Raw genomic sequence first — 18,521 nt, forward strand, 5'->3', positions numbered from 1 at the left:
GTAACTAACTCCAGTAACTCCCCAAGCTCCAAGAGCTCCCTGTATATATGTGATCTCCCAGAGCTTAACTCCGCCTTCTGGAGGGAGAGGGATTCTAGGTTATTTCCCAGAGTGCTCTCTGGCCCTAAGGGAGGTATGAATTCAGTGTTTCTTTCTAAACCCTGAACTCTCCCAAACGTGTGAACTCATTTATGATACTTATGAGCTCTCTAAAGGTGTGAACTCAAGCATTGTTCTATCAGTTCCACTTAGTACCTTGTTTCAAGTTCTGGAGCAAAATATCTCTTTCTAAGATCAAATCAATCACAATTAAACCAGATAACTATTGTCTCTATCAACTCCAATGTCTTAACACTTTGTAAAGATTCCAACACTAAGGTTTTTGCAAAACTCTAGGTTTGCACCCTCAGTGTTTGATACATAACTTTTAATTAATACTTCTTCATTTATTCAATCATTCCTTGGGCAAAATATAGCCAATATTTAAGATATCATTGCAGGAGTTCATTGCTTCACTGTGCCCTGTTTATGGTATATATCCTTTATATCTTGGATTTGGGGAATATTTATTTCATCTTTTGAGATAGAGACGTATAGAAAGATAGGAGGAAAATGCAATGTATGGTACACATGCAAAATTGTTTTAGCATTACATTGGCTAATTAGTATGTTGGAAAAACTAATTAATTTTAACCTCTTTATGCTAGCAATCAAATTTAATTAACCAAATGCATGGAAGCTTGAGTTTATAACATCAGACAAAGCAAACATTAATCACACTAGGAACATATTAATCTGATTTTCTGGAGCTTCCTGGTAAATATACTTCATATTAGTACTCAGTGACAATGTTCCCTCTCTTCCTAGCTAATAGGAATTATATCTTACTCCAAGATGGTTTTCCAGCAAGTATGAAAATCTCTCAGGCCTTCCCTGAGACAAATACAGGGTATACTTGAGTCTCAAATATGGGGAATGCATGTGCCAACCTTCTTTATAATCCAAGATCAGGATTTATTCATCTCTTGTGTTCATTACTCAAATTCTGATTAGTGACTGTTTGTGAAACTTATCAATCAAATATAAAATATAAAATCATTTGCAAGTACTTATCAGTTGTTCACTGGATTTGGGGGAACATACACAATATTATTTATTTTTTACCAAATTTGGTGGACACATACGTGTCATTGCCAAATTATCGTACTTGATTCCTTATTATAGAAAAATACTGTCACATATCAATTAACATATAAAAACTACATGTTATGAAGTAAAAACTTAAAGCACAATGGTGTCAGTTATGTCAAGGCAACCAACATTCTCACTATATAATGGCTAAAGGATGTTTACTAGTGAGAAAATTAATACTAAAACTAAAGGAGGGTTTGAATTTGATACTGATTTAGATTTTGACTTCATTTTACTTACTTCTGTGTTCTGCTAAGTCACAGCAACCTCATCTTTTCCATCATCAGTTCAATTCAATAAGCATTTGTTGAGTGTCTTCTATCCCACTATGTCCTCTGTATGAGTATAGGGATCCTAGGACATTAAAAAAAGTGTATTACATTGGTCCCTGTTCTCAAAGTCTTTATACTTTCATTTAATTTTTTTTGTATTGCTATTTTATCTTATAGTCAAGCTTATTTTTGAAACATAATGGGAAAATGTCAAGTTTACAAAATAAATAGGGATGTTTAGACCCCAATCTACAAGAGCTCTTCCTAAATTAACTGCAGAGTGCCAATTGATTAAGTGATAATCTAACCTTATCCATATTGAAACAAAATTATTGTACTACAAAATTAAACTATGTCTAATTTAGATGTTGGGTCTGAGAGATTGTCTTCCTAGACAATCTCTCCCCCAGTGCCTACTCCAATTGCATCATAATCCAATTGATTATGATGCAAAACTTTCACTGAAGACCTTTAAAGAAAACCGTGGAGGAATATATCTCTGAGCCTTCTGATGCATTATGGCATTGTGCCATCGATCCCTTCTAAATACTGCTGGGCTTTATAGTTATTGGAAGACATCATAAGCTATAACAAGGAGAAGAAGTAATTCAGAGTGTGGTTTCAAGGCAAAAAATCTAGGTCAAAAGAAATCCTTTGGGAGACACCATCATTGTATTACAGATATAAGGCTTGAGGACCCATTCATTTCCAATCCAATGGAACTGACAGTTTTATACTTGCTAGAAAAAGATCTCTGACTGTTAGATGCCAAATCTTTTGTCACAGGCATACCAGCTGTTCTTGGTTTGAATCTCCCAATCTGTACAATCAATGGAAAATAAAGGATCAAGAATGGGTTCATCATTTTCCAGAAGTAAAGAACTAAAATTTTAGGAAAACAGAGTTCTGACAGCTCGCATGATTGTAAACACATAATATCCTTCTTGATCTATATGAGAAGTTGTGAGCAGTGTTATCATGGATTGATAAAGCCATTTTAAGGTAAAAAGGGACAAAGGAATATCTTGGAAGAAAAGAGTAAAGAAGGTGAAAAAGAAACTATTATAGTTGTGAATATGGAAGTAAAAATGAAAGGCTCTTAAATATGTCTTATAACTCACACCCAAGTAGGAAGTCATTTTTCTAAGAATCATGTCTCTAAGAAACATTTCAACCACAGAAGAGGAAAGGATTATGTGTGTGTGTGTGTGTGTGTGTGTGTGTGTGTCTAAGTTAACATAGTAAATTCAAATCCAATCTTGAATGTACAGTCTTTAATTTTTGCAACACAGAAAAGAAACTTTTCAGTATTTGTAAGTACTTTTAGAATACATAAAAGAGAAAAGCCTTAAATGTGTTTACTTTGTTATTTGCTTATATATCAGTTTTGGAGACAAGGGAAGAATGAAAAGAACTATCCAATTAGATCTCTATTATATACTCAGAGACACATGAACACAGAGGTGTAGAGGGCTAAAACTCTGAAAAGGTATGATTGAATCAGACAGCAGAACACTTAAGGCTAATTACCTATCTGATGTGAGACAATGGCTCTATATACATATTTAGATGAGATGGTGATGTGATGGCTCTCCTCACCATTGGTGCTTGCTAAATGTTGTGAGCTAATCAAAGGTAAGGATTGGAGTGCTGGGGGAGAGAAGCCAATCACTTGGCTGCAGGATGAGGAGAGAAGTGGGAGACTCCAGACTCCAGAATCCAGGAGACATCTTTGGTAAGCCACATGGCAACTTGCCTGCCTCCTTTACTTCTTCCTCTAAAGACCAAGAACTTTGATTAATCCTGACTCTGACTGATCCTGAGGCCATCCAGGAAGCTAGCTGGGACATTACACAGAGGTATGGACACACACACAGATACACATACCACAGAAACCTGTAGTCTGTACCAATACTTGTATTTTGATCAAAAGAATATATCTTACAGCAAGTGGAAAATGCAAAGTCAAATTACAGAACGATACTGAACAAACAGCTACATTAAGACTTTTGGGACACCTTGAATTTTGACAACTATTAGAAAACATATTGTATATGTTTTCTGCTTTTGTAAAACTATAGTTGTCTAGCTCCTTTTCCATATCTAGTACATACCACTTTCCAAAAATCATGAATGAAGAATTTAGTTAACTCTATTTTTTCTGATATTTGGTTAAAATTTCTTACAATATCTGAAACATCATAGTCAACTTCAGTGATCTCTTCTGGCTTGGTGGCTTTGCTACCCAATACTTGTCTTTAGAAATGTTGAGCTAACTTCCTAAATTTGTTAAGTTGTCAGCATCAAGCTCACTTAATATTACAGGAAATACTTCAGGGATTAGCTTGGTTTCTGCATTGTAAGTAATTGAAAAAAGGTGTTGGCAAAAAGGGAAGCCTGGATCTTAAAGTTGTTGAAATGAATAACTTTAATCATTTTTACCTCTTCAAAACTAACAATATTATTCAAAATAAATTTGTTACATAATTTTTAAGAGATTGAAGAAGGTTTTTTTTTTAATTCTTATAAATTCTTTATTCACTTGTATTTTCCCTTAGTATTTCCCCTACATGCCCTCTGTATCTGAGCCTATAGCTTGGTTAATTTTTCATGATTCATTATATTAGAAAATTTAGTATTAAGACAGATGCTAGCTCTGGTGTCAGAAAGATCAATATTTATTGTTTTACAGATAATACTTACTTAAACACCTGAAACAATCAAATAACAGTATTCAACCAAATATAATTAAGGAACAAATCTCTGTTATGTACTATAAAAGCTTCATGATCTCTATTTTCATACCTTCTGATTCCACTGAATCACAAAAACACCTAATGTTTTGACTACCTTCTTGGATTCAACAGCAGTAGTGGAAACACCACTTTCCACAAAAAAAGAAAAAATAAAACACTCTATTCCCAAATTAATGCCATAAAATCATTGATCTATTGAACTCATTTAATAAATTATTTAAACCTGTCTTCCATTTTAAAGAATGGATTACAAGATATAATAAGGATATATCATTGAGGCTAGCATGAGTGTATCAAAATAGTGATGAGTAAATGGCAAAATTCTGTAAAAAATGGGCAAAGTTTCATTATATTCCTGAACATAAAGAATAAATATAATCATGTCATTTCCTTATGGTGAGGACATATAGCAAAGATGTCATAGCATATCATAGCAAATATGATGGTCCTGAATGTCAATATATATGTGTTATTTATATATCTATATCTATATCTATCACTATATCATTTACAAAGTCTGAGAGCTTTTTTTTCTAATTTATCCTTATTCCTCCAATGCACTTTTCTGTCTTATTTCTATAGATCAAAGCTTCTTAAACTGTGGCTCCATAGGGGTCTTCTAACAGAATATGGGGATCATGAAATTCTGGTTTATAATAAAAAAATGTTTGTTTGATTTGTACTTCTATTTTATATACCTATATACCCAAAGTAGCATAAAAATTTCTTGGGCAAAAGTTGGCCACAAGTGAAAAAAGTTTAAGAAGTACTATATATATAGCAATTTTAATACAAAATTGAAAAAAATGATGATAATGGATATCTTTGCTTCATCCCTGATGTCATTTGTTGAAGGGCTTCTAGTTTATATCCATTACAAATAATGCTTATTCTTGCTTTAGATATTATTTACTATTTTAAAAAAGTTCCATTCATTCCTATACTTTTTTAGTATTTAAATAGGAATGGATGCTACATTGTGTCAAAAAGTCTTTTCTGTTTTTATGGTTATAATCATATAATTTTGTTGTTTTTTTGTTATTAATATGATCCCTTTTCACAATATAGAACAAATCCTGCATCCCTATTATAAATCCCACCTTGTCATACTTTGTGATCTTTATTTTTTATTGCTAAAATGTCCTTACTAATATTTTATTTTAAAAATGTGCATAAATATTCATTAGGGAAATTGGCCTGTGGTTTTTTTCCCCCCCTATGATTTTGCTTTCTCTGGTTTAGATATTAATGCCATGATTGTGTTTTAGAAGGAATTTGGTAGGACTCCTTCTTTACCTGATTTTTCAAACAATTTGTGTAATTCTGGAATTAATTTTTCTCTAAATATTTGGTAGAATTGTGAATCTACCTAGTCATAGTTTTTTTTTTTTTTTTTTTTTTTTGAGCTCATGTGTTGATTATTTATTTTCCTTTTCTAAGCTAAGGATTTTCAAGTATTCTATATTTTCTGTTAACATGGACAATTAGTGTTTTTGTAAATATTCATCATTTTTACTTAGATTGTCAGCTTTATAGACATATAACATGAAAAAACAGTACTTAATAATTGCTTTAATATCATCTCCAATAATTGTACATTCACCCTTTTAATTTTTTGATATACTAATTTTTTTCTTCTTTTCTTTTTAAAAAATAAATTAGCCAATGGTTTGTCCATTTGGTAGTTTTCCCCATAAAAATAGTTCTTTATTTGATTTATTTCCCTTTTTAGTTTTCAATTTTATTAGTTATCTTTATTTTTCAAGATTTTAAATTTGTTCTTTTTCTTAGCTTTTAAAAATTATGTCCTATTCATTCATTTGCTCTTTTTCTTTTTATTGATTTATGCATTTAGAAATATATACTTTTCTGTATGTATTTGACTACATCCCACCAATTTTGCTATGTTGTCTTATTGATGCCTCTTTCTTTAATGACACTATTGATTGTTTCTATAATTTGCTCTTTGAATTTCTTAGTCCTTAGAACTAGATTAGTAAATTTCCAATTAATTTAAAAATTATACTTCAAAGGCTCTTTATTTAATATAATTTTTGTTACATTATGGCCTAAAATGAGTACATTTGGTATTCTTGTTTTTTCTGTATTTGTGAATTTATTTTATTCCTTGGTTAATTTTTGTGAAGATGCCATGTATAGTAAAATTGTATTCTTATTTCTATATTTAATATTCCTAACTGTTCTATTATGCATTCTTTGTATTTTTGTGTGTGTGTGATTAGCTTTATTTATATCAAAAGGGATAAATTGAGGTCAGCCAAGAGTAGTTTTATTTTTTTCTACTGTTTTTAATTTAAAATTTCCTTGATATTTGAATGCTATGCCATTTGGTCTATAGATGATCAGTATTGTTATGCATTCATTGTCTATAGTACCTTTTAATAAAATGTACATTCCCCTGATCATCTCTTTTTGGTTTCATTTTTTCTGAGATCATGATTTCTTTTGCCCTTTTTTTTTTAAACTTCTGCTGAAGCATAATGGGTTCTTCCCCAGCTTCTTATTTTAGATGTATATGTTTCTATGTTTCAAGTATGTCTCATACACAATTTATTATTAAATCTAGTCTCCAATTCATTCTGCTATCATCTTCCATTTTGTAAATGGATTATACCATTCATATTCAGTTACAATTACTACCTCCACATTTTTCTGCATCCTATTCTCTTTTACTTATCCTAATTTTTTTAAACTTAATCTCTTCCTTATATATCTATTTTGCTTCTGATCAATGCATCTCTTATTCTCTTTCCTCTTTTCATTCTCCCTAATTTCTCTTAGCTATTAACTTAATATTGCTATTTTTTTTTTTACCTTACTTCTCTACTAAATAGGATGAATTTCTTTTCTCAATTCTCTCTGTGTATGTGTGTATATATACAAAAAGGTATTCCATTTTTGAATATTCAATTCAGATTAGAGTAAGGTTTAAGTATTACCCATTTCCCTCCATTTTCCCCTCTATTGTAAAAAACAAAACAAAACAAAACAAACAAACAAAAAAAACCTCCTCTATATTTCTTTTATGTAAGCCAGTTTTCTCATTCTTCCTCTCCTTTCCCCCTTCTTCCAGTGCATCCATTTTATTTCTTCATTTTCCTTTGAGATCCCAATATAATAGATTAAAACCTTGTTCTGTATTCAAACAAATACCTTCTGTGAATTAATAATGATAAATATAATATTATTACCATTTAGGAAGACAGTTAATTTTATCATTTCTCAATTCATGTTTACCTTTTCATGTTTCTCTTGAGTCTTATATTTTAATGTTACATTTTCTATTCAGCTTTGTTTTTTTTATTAGTATATATGTATGTTTATGAATATTTGAAAATCCTTTATTTAATTTTATGCCAAATTGCTTTCTTTATAAGAATAAACTCAGTTTTGTCAGATTGTTCTTGATTGTAATTCCAGCTCATTTAAATTCTAAAATATCATTTTAAGCCCTTTTCACCTTTAATGTGGTAGCTGTCAAATCGTATATGATCCTGACTGTAGTTCAATGGTATTTGGATAGTTTCTTTCTGGCTGCTTGAAGTATTTTCTTTTTGATCCAGGGGTGTTTGGATCTGCTCACAGAAGAACTTCAGTACTAGCCTGAGCTCTGATCTTGAGTGAGGAGTGAAGAGGCAGAACTCAAGAGGATAGTCAAGCAGTAATCATTTTATTGAAAGAAGCTTTATATATCTTATGCATATGCAGTATACATACATAACTAGAAGATACTGCACATGTGCAACCACGTGAATAACTTATTTTGTGTGCAGATGTTTCCTTCCCACTTCAGCATAATTCTGTTTCAAGTACACAAAGGATTTCATGTCCCCTGACTTCTCAGGAAGGCCAAGATGCCTTTAGGGAGGATGGGGAGCCAAATCAGATATGTCAGCAGGATTACTAAATGGACTAATGCCCAGGGTTCCCCACTATCTGTGACCTTCAACACAGGAACTCTGGAATTTGACATTAATATTCTGGGAGTTTTCATTTTTTGGTTCTTTTTAGGAGATGATTGATGAATTCTTTCAATTTCTATTTTACTCTTTAGTTATAGTTATTAGGGCAGTTTTCCTTGATAATTTCTTGAAATATGATATCTAGTCCTTCTTTGATTATGAACTTCACATAGTCCAACAATTTTTGATTTATCTCTCATAAATCTATTTTTTAAAGTCAGTTTTTTTTTTTTTTTTGCTGATGAGATTTCATAGTTTCTTCTATTTTTTCAGTTGTTTGACTTTGTTTTTCCTATTTGTTAAAGTCTCATGGAGTCTTTAACTTCTACTTGACCAATTCAAATTTTAAGGGGTTGTTTTCTTGAATTAGGTTTTATACTTCTTTTACCATTTAGCCAATTCTGATTTTTAAGGAGTTGGGGTTTTTCATAGTATCTTTTTATGTCTCTATTTCTAAGCTGTTACTTCTTTTTCATAGTTTTCTTGCATTTTTTCCCCAAAATATTCCTCTATTGGTTTTATTTTGTTTTTAATTATTTTATTCTTTTGTGTGCTCTTTCCGGAATTCTTTTGGACTTGTACACAATTTGTGTATTTTTTTTTTTTTTTTGAGGCTTTGCTGGTAAATATTTTTAAGCTATTCACTTTGGAATTTTTGTCTTGTGCTTCTCTGTAATCATAGTAACTTTATATTGTTTTGTCTTTTTTTTTTTTTTTTTTTTTGCGCTGATTTTTCCTCCAGTTTATTTCTTGACTAAGGACTTTAAGTCAGAGTTAGACTCTGTTCATTACTAGGGGTGAGAAGTTTGTGGCCAAAGCTTTTAATTTTTCTGTCCTGCTTTCACAGTTTGATATGAACAATTGTAAGTTTTCAAGACTTTCAAGGTGATATGATTTGGGGAAGCTTCTGGTCATTGCCATCTTAGTCTGTGTTTTGGGCCTTTCTGAGGTATGGCCCCTATTCCTTTGTAATTTTATCCTCTCCTTTCTACTCTGTAACTATGACCCCAAACTGAGTAATGGACAATGGTGCTGATAAACAACACCTATATCAAGTACTAACACAGGGGTCTTCTGGCATTTCTTTCTGATAAGGTTCTCAGTCTTTTTTATTGTTTTGGATCCCTCGCACTGGGTTTCAACAGTGCCACTACTATTCCTCCCACAGCTGCCTCCAAAGTTCAGAATAGGTTCTGCTTCCATGGAATGGTGTTTTGGTGGCCAACCTCCATCCTGGGGAACATACACCTCTCTTCTTGTCCTCCTTAGCTGACCTTGCCTAGAAAAATGACTCACTGTGACTTTTTCTTGATTTTTGTCTTTTTGACTTTTTATGCTTCCTAAAGTTGATTAAAAGACTATGTAGATTTAGCACAACAAAAATGCTTACTTCAATTTATTATCTTGGCTCCAATGACACTATATTTTTGATATTTGTTACTGTAAGGTCATTATTTTTGCAATAAAATATCATTAAATTTATAAGAATTTATAATTTATATGAGAACAATAATTATAAGAAATTAAATTTTTAAATTAAGAAATCATAACTTTAATTTTCAAATGCTACATAAAATTAAAAAAAATAACTCTATACAATTATTTAGTGCCTAACGCATAGTGTGTGATTAGTAATGTTTATTGGCTGATTGAGTTACAACAGATTTACTTAGTTAATAACTTGCCATCCATCTTCAATTCCTAGCATATTGTCATATAAAGAAATATAAAATAATGGTGATGATAAGGTGATGATAATTAATATTTAGAAATATAATATATTTGAATTTATTGAAAGCTGATATTAAAGCAAGTAAGACTTTGGGCCAGGAGGTATAGAATAATGATCTTACTTTTTTCACTTAGTCTTTTGTTCTTTTACTCCCCTTTATTGGGGGAGAGGTAGTGAGGGTAGGAGCCATAAACTCTATAGTTTCTCTGAATATTTTTTTTTTTTTGAGCAAAGTCCATGAAATAGGTTTTTCTGGTCTCAGGATCTCAACAATTTGACAAGAATTAAAAAAAAAAGTATTTTATATCCCAAGGTTAGATAGAATTCTGGGAACAGAGACTTCATATCAGTGTTAGACACAGGTAATTAAAAGAATAAACTTAATATTGGGTTGAAATATTCTACTTTTCTTTGTTATCTTTTCCTGTCTAAATCTGTGAGTTCATGGCCTCAGGAAAATATTGAGAGCTATGAGTTTTTTCTTGTTATGTAGAGTCTTTTATATAATACATTTAGTAGACAAAAGAGAAGTCAGTTAATGCCCACAAAAAAGCTGAAGCTTAGATGTTAGAATCCTAGTGTTAACTCAATGGAATTGATACAATACTTATTAGTTCACACCTTAGAGCAAATCCTTACAAAGTGATGTCAGTTGCCTAATTTAGCATGGTACTTAGCAAATTCTCTAACTCACTAATGTTTTTAAGTACTCATTGGAGTTCACAAGTATGAGAGATTCACAAAGTTAACTTTGTAACTCTGTGAATTCACACCTCCCTTAATCCTTCTCTTGGGAGTCAACCTTTTACACCCAGCATCAATAGAGCTTCAATGAGCCAGTCAAGGCAGTTCAGCAAAAGCCCTCTCTCGGAGGCAAGACAGATTCATTCTATCTTCCACCTTTGTGTTGGCTGGAGGCTGAAGAGAGCAGAGGCAAAGGACTAGTGTCAAGAGCTCTTGGGACCAAGGAGAGAGAAGGCCTCCAGAAAACTAGCCGAGCCCCAAGTGAAGGAGATAAGATTTTGGAAGAGACAATAAAAGACTGTCTTTTAATCCCTGGCTGCATTTGGGGTTATTATTGATCTGAAGTGATACTAGGGCTACCTCCAGAAAACCTCCCAAGACACCTGCTCCCAGAGAGAACCTTCATATTATAAAAAAGAAGAGAATACCACACTTAATAATAGCACCAAAGAATAGTAGTGGAGAGAAGCTTAGTGATAATGAGACCAATAGATACATATATGTTGTCTAGCAAAAACCACTTAGAATATCACTAACAATCCTCTGCAGATTAATAGCATCAATGATATGAATTACCTTCATATTATGTACTCCCTAAGCACAGGCTTTTCTTATTTATTGTTGTTTATTCTGATCTCATGAAATATTTTTACTCATGACTTCTTGAATTTTTATCATTTCATTTCTTATTTATTTAATATTTTCCCTTTACATTTAAAACTTTTAAAAATATTTTTAAACTTTTGAGTTCCAGATTCTCTCCACTATTCTCCATCCCCGATCCTTAATTAAGAAATCACATGTGAAGTTATGCAATAACATTTCCATAAAAGTCATGTTGTGAAAGAAAACAGATTTCCTACCCCAATAAAAATCCCTGAAGACAAATAGAGAGAGAGAGAGAGAGAGAGAGAGAGAGAGAGAGAGAATGAGAATGAATATGAGTCAATCTGTATTCAGACACAATAAGTTTCTTCTTTGGGTATGGATAGGATTTTTCAGCATGAGCCCTTTAGAGTAGTCATGGATCATTGTACTGTTGAGAACAGCAAAGCTATTTGCAGCTGGTCAAACCAGAACATTGCTATTACTTTGTGTACAGTACATTTCACTTTGCTTGAGTTTCAGGTTTTCTTTCCAAGAGCATCCTGAACATCATTTTCCATAGAACAACAATAATCCATGACAACCATATACCATACTTTATTCAGCTATTCCCCAATTAACGGGCATCCTCTCAATTTCCAATTCTTTGCTTTGAGAAGGGAACTATTATAAACATTTTTGTACACATAGCTTCTTTTCCTTTGCCCTCCCAACCCCTTTTAAAATCTCTTTTGGAAGCATTTGACAAAATCCAACATGCATCAATATTAAAAACACTAGAGAGCATAGGAATAAGTAGAGTTTTCCTTAAAATGACCAATAGCAATAAGGGAAGAAAAAGAAATGAAAGAATTAGATACATAATGCGGAAATTAAATTATGGCTTTGTAGATGATATGGTGTACTTAGAGAATCCTAGAGAATTAACTAAAAAAACTATTAGAAATAATTTACAACTTTAATAAAGTTGCAGGATGCAAAATAAATGCACATAAATTTGAATTGTTTCTTTCTCAATGCTTGCAATATTTTTTCCTTGACTTGGGAGTTCTAAAATTTGGCTATAGTATTCCTTGGAGTTTTTATTTTGGGATCTCTTTCAAGAAGTGATTAGCAGATTCTTTCAATTTCTATTTTATCCTCTGGTTCTAGAATATTAGAATACTTTTCTTGATAATTTCTTGAAAGATGATGTCCAGGTTCTTTTTTTTTTTTTTTTTTTTTTTTTTTTTTTTTTTTTTTTTTTTTTTTTGATCATGACTTTTAGATAGACCAAAAATTTTAAATTATCTTTCCTGAACTGATTTTTCAGGTCCATTATTTTTCCATTGAGATATTTCACATTGTTTTATATTTGTTCTTTTTTTTTTTTTGGTATTGCTTTATTGTATTTTGATTTCTCATTAAGCCATTAACTTCCATTGCTCAATTCTAATTTTTAAGAAATTATTTTCCTCAGTGCATTTGAACCTTTTTTCAATTGGCCAATTTTAAAGATATTTTCTCCTCATTATCTTTTTGAATTTCTTTTGTACCATTCTCAATTCTTCTTTCTAATTTTTCCTCTATCTCTCTTACTTAATTTTCCTGAGTTCTTCCATGGCATAAGACCAATTCTTATTTTTCTTGGAGGCCTTGGATATGGCAGCTTTGAGTTTATCATCTTCTGAGTGTGTATTTTGATCTTCCTTGTCATTGTACTAATTTTCTATGTTCAGAAACTTTTTTGTTGTTTGCTCATTTTCCTAGCCTATTACTGGGTTTTTAACTTTTTAAAGTTAAAGGAGGACTCTGTGTCCAGGGTAGAGAGTGTACTATCCCAACTTTCTGGAGTTTTATGCAACTTTTCAGAAATCCTTCTAGGGACCTGACCATAAGCACTCTTTTCTTCTCTAAAACTGGTAGGAGTGTCCTCATCCGTTTTAGTTGTAAGATCTAATGTGCTAAGCAGCAGAGCCCTCCTTTGCTGAATTGGAGTTGGAGCCTGGGCTGGGAGTACTGTTGGCATAACCTCTTTTGGGACTCCAGGCCCAACTCCCACCTTGTTGCCACAGATTATCTTTGATTATCTACCAAGTTGTCCCTGGTGTCCTAGGGATAAGAGGTTCAGAAGCTACTGGTGTTGCCAATTCAGAGATTCCACCTTGCTGATGCTGGGGCTGGGGCTGGGCCTGAGGTGAGCTGGGACTAGGGATAGGGCTAGGGCTGCACATTGGGACTGTAGGCTTGACTTCTACCTTGGTTCCACAGAGTTCTACAGACCCTTTCTGTTGATCATCTATGTCCTCTTTTGGTGCCTCTGTTTTGAGAAGTTGGGAAGCCACCGTTATTGCCACTGTTTCAGAGGTCCTGCTTAGCTGACACTGGGTCCAGATGGGGCTGGGGACAGGCTGAGGGTAGGGCTGCTCTGCCTCAGTCTACACTGGGACTGCCATCTGTATTGGTGTCACATACTTTTTTTTTTTTTTTTTCTGAACTTCTGAGTTGCCTTCAGCTGGAAAATGTTCTACTTTGTCTTTTTGGGTGTTCTGATGTTCTAAAATTTGTTTAGAGTCATTATTTAAATGAACTTAGAGCTGTTTGGGGGACAGTTTTGACAAGTTTTTGCCTTTACTCTGTCATCCTGAACCTCATGGATTTTTGAGGTAACTCATCATACTTTATTCCTCAACTCCATGTTCCCTACAAGTATGTTCCTTTTATATATGTTACTCTATGACTTTCCAAACCACTGGTATAGTATCTTATGTGAATGTGAGCTGTATATAGTAATTGAGGATTTTATCTTTTAGATTACTTCTGTTCTTTTAGATCAACTAAATAAAATTTGTACTCTTGTCTAAATGTTGGGGGCTCAGGAATTACCATTTTAGCCAGCTAGTGATCCAAAGATTACATTGAACCTAGTACCATGTAAGGGAGTATCCTAGGTGCTAAAACTACAGAAATAGGTATGATGATGTTTGAGTGAATCAGTAAGAAATTCTAAGAAGCATTGTACTTTTAAAATAAAAGCCACATGAAAAGCAAATAATATGAAACACCAGGAGGCAAATAACTTTATTTATTCCTAAAGCATTGCATAATACAAGCACAGTATTACAGTAATCATGTGTTATATCAGCTCTTTTGCACATATGAGATTATAGCAAAGTTCATAGCCTTATAAGCTCTTTCTAAGCAAATTGCAGTGCTTAGAGACAAAAATAATTGAATACTATGAAAGGCAATTTTCCAGTACCCACTGTGATATAAATGAAAGTCAGCAATAGCTTCTCAAATAGTATGCTACAGAATGCATTTGTCTGAGCAAAAAACACACCTGGAGAGGGAAGAAGGGAAGAGAAATTAAGAGATGGAATTCTCTGTCCCTGTAAGGTAAAATTTACCTAAAACTGAGACATTACCAGGAAAGACTTAACTTTTTTAGATGGTTAAACAGTGCATTCTTATTTCAGCTTAAAGAATTGGGTCAAATATATATTTCCTCTTGGCACAGCTCTCCTGTGTAATAGCTCTCTACAAAGTATGGAAACTAGGATTATGTCCCTAGTATTTAGGAGTATGGGCATCCCATGGGGAGAATTATTTGAGTGCTCTGTTTAGATTTGTGAGATCCATAATGTAGCAGAAAGTATCAGACAATACATTTTATACACACCTCAAAAACATTAGTTTCTATTACCAAATATGTATTATAATTGTTTAGTTGCATACAATACTTTGTGATAGGGTTTTCTTGGCAAAGACACTAAGGTGATTTGCTATTTCCTTCTCAACTCATTTGACAGATGAGGAAAGTGAGGCAAATGGGTTAAATGACTTATCCAGATTCACATAGTCAGTGCCTTAAGTAGGATTTGAACTTATGTCTTCTTGACTTTGGGCTTAGTACTACCACTGAGCCAACTTACTACTCATACTGAATATGAATCACCTTCAAAATGGATTTGTCCATACCCAGTTGAAAAGCTAGGATCCACCAAAGAGTAAAGAGACACTTGATTTCCTCTTCTTTTTTCTATGTAAATCTTATCTGATAAATTAATTTCGTTTGTAGCTTTATAATACAATTTACAATACAGATTATTGTTGAAATCTTTCTAGATTGCAAACCTATATAACAAATGGGTTAATTTCTCTTTGCAGTTTTTTAATATAGTTATAAAATCACAGATAACAGAATAAATCTGAGACATTACTTTTAGTCAAATGTAAATCACATAATAGATTTGAGTGTATATATATATATGTATATATATATATATATATACATACACACACAAACATATATATATATAATATATATGTATATATTATATGTGTTAGTATGTACACATAAATATACATCCATTTTATGTCAATAGAGGAATCTTGCTCTTTGTATTAGATATAAATAGATTTAGAATAGAGTTTTGTAGAGTTCTAACCAAAGGGACCAATTTGTAGCCCATCCCAACCATTACTTTTTTTTGTTAAAATATACAAACTTTACTGTGGTTACTATGTGTACACTTTTCAATTAGGTAAACTCAGTTGTTATTGTTACTGGTGATAGTGATGCTTGATTGTTTTCTTATTCTCCTTTTTTACTTTTTGCAAGGGTTCAGATATAAATGATATGATTTGATCTCTACTACATCTTTATCCCAAATAGATCATAAAAAAGGGAAAAGGACCAAGTGCGGAAAAATGTAGCACCCCTTTTATAGTAGCAAGGAACTGGAAAATGAATGAATGACTGTAATTTGGGGAATAGCTAAATAACTTATGGTATATGAATGTAATGGAATATAATTGTTCTATAAGAAATGATGAGCAGGCTGATTTCAGAAAAGCCTGGAAAGACTTACACGAAATGATGCTAAATAAAGTGAGTAGAACCAAGAGATCATTGTACACAGCAACAATAAGGTTTTGTGATGATCAGGGACAATGGGTTTGGCCTTTTTCAACAATGCGGTGATTCAAGGCAATTACAATAGAGTTGCAATGGAAAGAGCCATCTGCATCCAAAGACAAAATATGGAGAATGAATGTTATAGAGGACTGAAACTCTTGAGTTCATGCACCGAGGTCCGGACAACCTAGCACTTAAGGCTAATTACCGACTGGACAATACTCTATAAGCATATACTTGGAAAATGGCCCTTTCCACTATCCTGTGCTGGCTCTATAATTGGTGTATATAGAGAATTGTAGGAGGATCTAGGGGGTGGAGTAAGACTACCTAGGATCACTCTGGGTGGGAGAAAAAGAAGGAAAGTCCCTGAGATTCTGCTTCCATCCAATTCAATCCTACCTCTAAAGACCAAGAATAAAGACTAAGGACTTTTGCTTATCCTGACTCCAGCTGATTCTAAGGTATCCAGGGTGCTAACCCAGTCATCACAGAATGTGGATAAAAAACCATATTTTCACCTTTGTTTTTGTTTGTTTCCTTGTTTTTTTTTTTTTTTTGTTGTTGTTCTTTCCCATCTTTTCACCCCTTTGATCTGATTTTTCTCCCACAGCATGAGAAATTGGGAATATTCTTAGAAGAATTGCATATGCTTATCCTATATTGGATTACTTGCACACAAGGGGAGAAGAGATGGAGAGAAAGAGGAAGAAAAATCTGAAGCACAAGGTTTGGCAAGGGTGCAAGCTGAAAATTATCTTTGCATGTATTTTAAAAAAATAAAAAGCTATTACTAGAAAAAAGAAATGCTATAATTTGAGGGCAAGTTGCTTTCTTGTTTTTTCTTTCTTTTGTATATGTAAATGTTTCATTGACTGATGTACAGGAAAATGAACTGAGTGCTTTTGGCAATTGAATAAATGTTCTGGGATGTTGTAGAGGGTCAGAACTCTGGAAAGGTATACTTGAATCAAAGAAAGCAGGGTACTTATAGTTAAACACCGTCATTGATGGGATAATGATGTGTGGGAGTGGGGAGGGAGTAGAGGGGAATGTAAATGCTGTTAAATCCCTCCTAGCTGTGAACAGTTGACACATGCTTAGTAGTTATAGTGATGTATTCATCCTGAGGTATTTTAGGGCGAACAGGACTGGGAATGAAGAGTCTCAGCCACAGACACAGGGAAGACTTCAGACTTCAGACTCCAGACTTCTGACTCCATCTTTGACCAGCCTTGTGGTGGCTCTCCTGTCTTCATCACTTCTCCACCTACAGACCAAGGCTTATCCAGAGATCCTTCAGAAAACTAGCATAGACATTAAAGGGTGTGAGCTTATCTTGTGAAGATTGGCTGATGGGATCTTTGAAACAACTAGTAGAAAACAGGGATGATATGCTTCATTCTTTAGCTACAGTTTTGATTGCTTTTTTCTATATAGTTTGAAGATAACATTTGTATAACTTCTGTTACAATTAAAAGTTTGTTGACTAATTCTATTTCCAAGTTATTCTGCATATTATTGTATCATGGTTCCTATACCATTATTTTTTTAATTCTCAGTGCTATTGAGAATTAATTAGCTAATGAATAAACAAATAAATAGCTAATTTGCTAATTCTCAATTGCTATTTCTAACATGGAGATTTGATGTTTCTTTTTAAAATATTAATTATTTGGTATATAATTATATCTATTTTATTATGCTTTTCCAGGTATTTAGTATATAAAAATATTCTTCAAACTGAAATATCTTGCTCAATTCCACTTTAAAAAAAAAACTAACTAATCTACTTTAATCAATATGGTTGCACTCCTTTTTTCTAAACTCATTATTATTGAATTCATGTGAATGTCATACGTGGATAACATTTTGATTCTCTTCTAAGATCTTAGCTACATCACAGCTTATATCTGGATTTTCAAAACAAACAATTTTTGCTACTTTTGATAAATCCAGTAATGGAGATAGTGAAAATCTTTGCTATTGCTTTGTGAAGATTTTGTTCTCAAAAAATTTCTATATTTTAAAAATCTGTTTATTGCATATTCTGAAAAATTCATTAATCCACTTCTTCCTTTATATGGAAATGTGTTAGTATTTAATAACTGTCTTGAGATTATTGTCCTTATATTAGGTTGATATTGTAAGGATTTTCATTTAGATATTTTCAAATCTATTATCATTCATTTTACTGTGCCAAAAGTGTATGTTAAGACAGGAACTGTATAAGTTTTAATTACTTGAAATATCTCCTCATTTAACTTTGATTTCAGAAAGACAGTGTTTTAATATGCAGCTTTCTCCTGGATAATGTTAATAAGAACAGTGAATATT

At 32.6% G+C, this 18,521-nt stretch overlaps 1 pseudogene; it reads right to left on the bottom strand.

Annotated features, from left to right (window-relative positions):
- Positions 1–1,979: 1,979 nt before the first annotated feature.
- LOC105749286 lies at positions 1,980–3,899 on the bottom strand (annotated as a pseudogene).
- Between the last annotated feature and the right edge of the window lie 14,622 nt (positions 3,900–18,521).

Source organism: Sarcophilus harrisii, chromosome 1, assembly GCF_902635505.1.
Source record: "Sarcophilus harrisii chromosome 1, mSarHar1.11, whole genome shotgun sequence".
Taxonomy (NCBI): domain Eukaryota; kingdom Metazoa; phylum Chordata; class Mammalia; order Dasyuromorphia; family Dasyuridae; genus Sarcophilus; species Sarcophilus harrisii.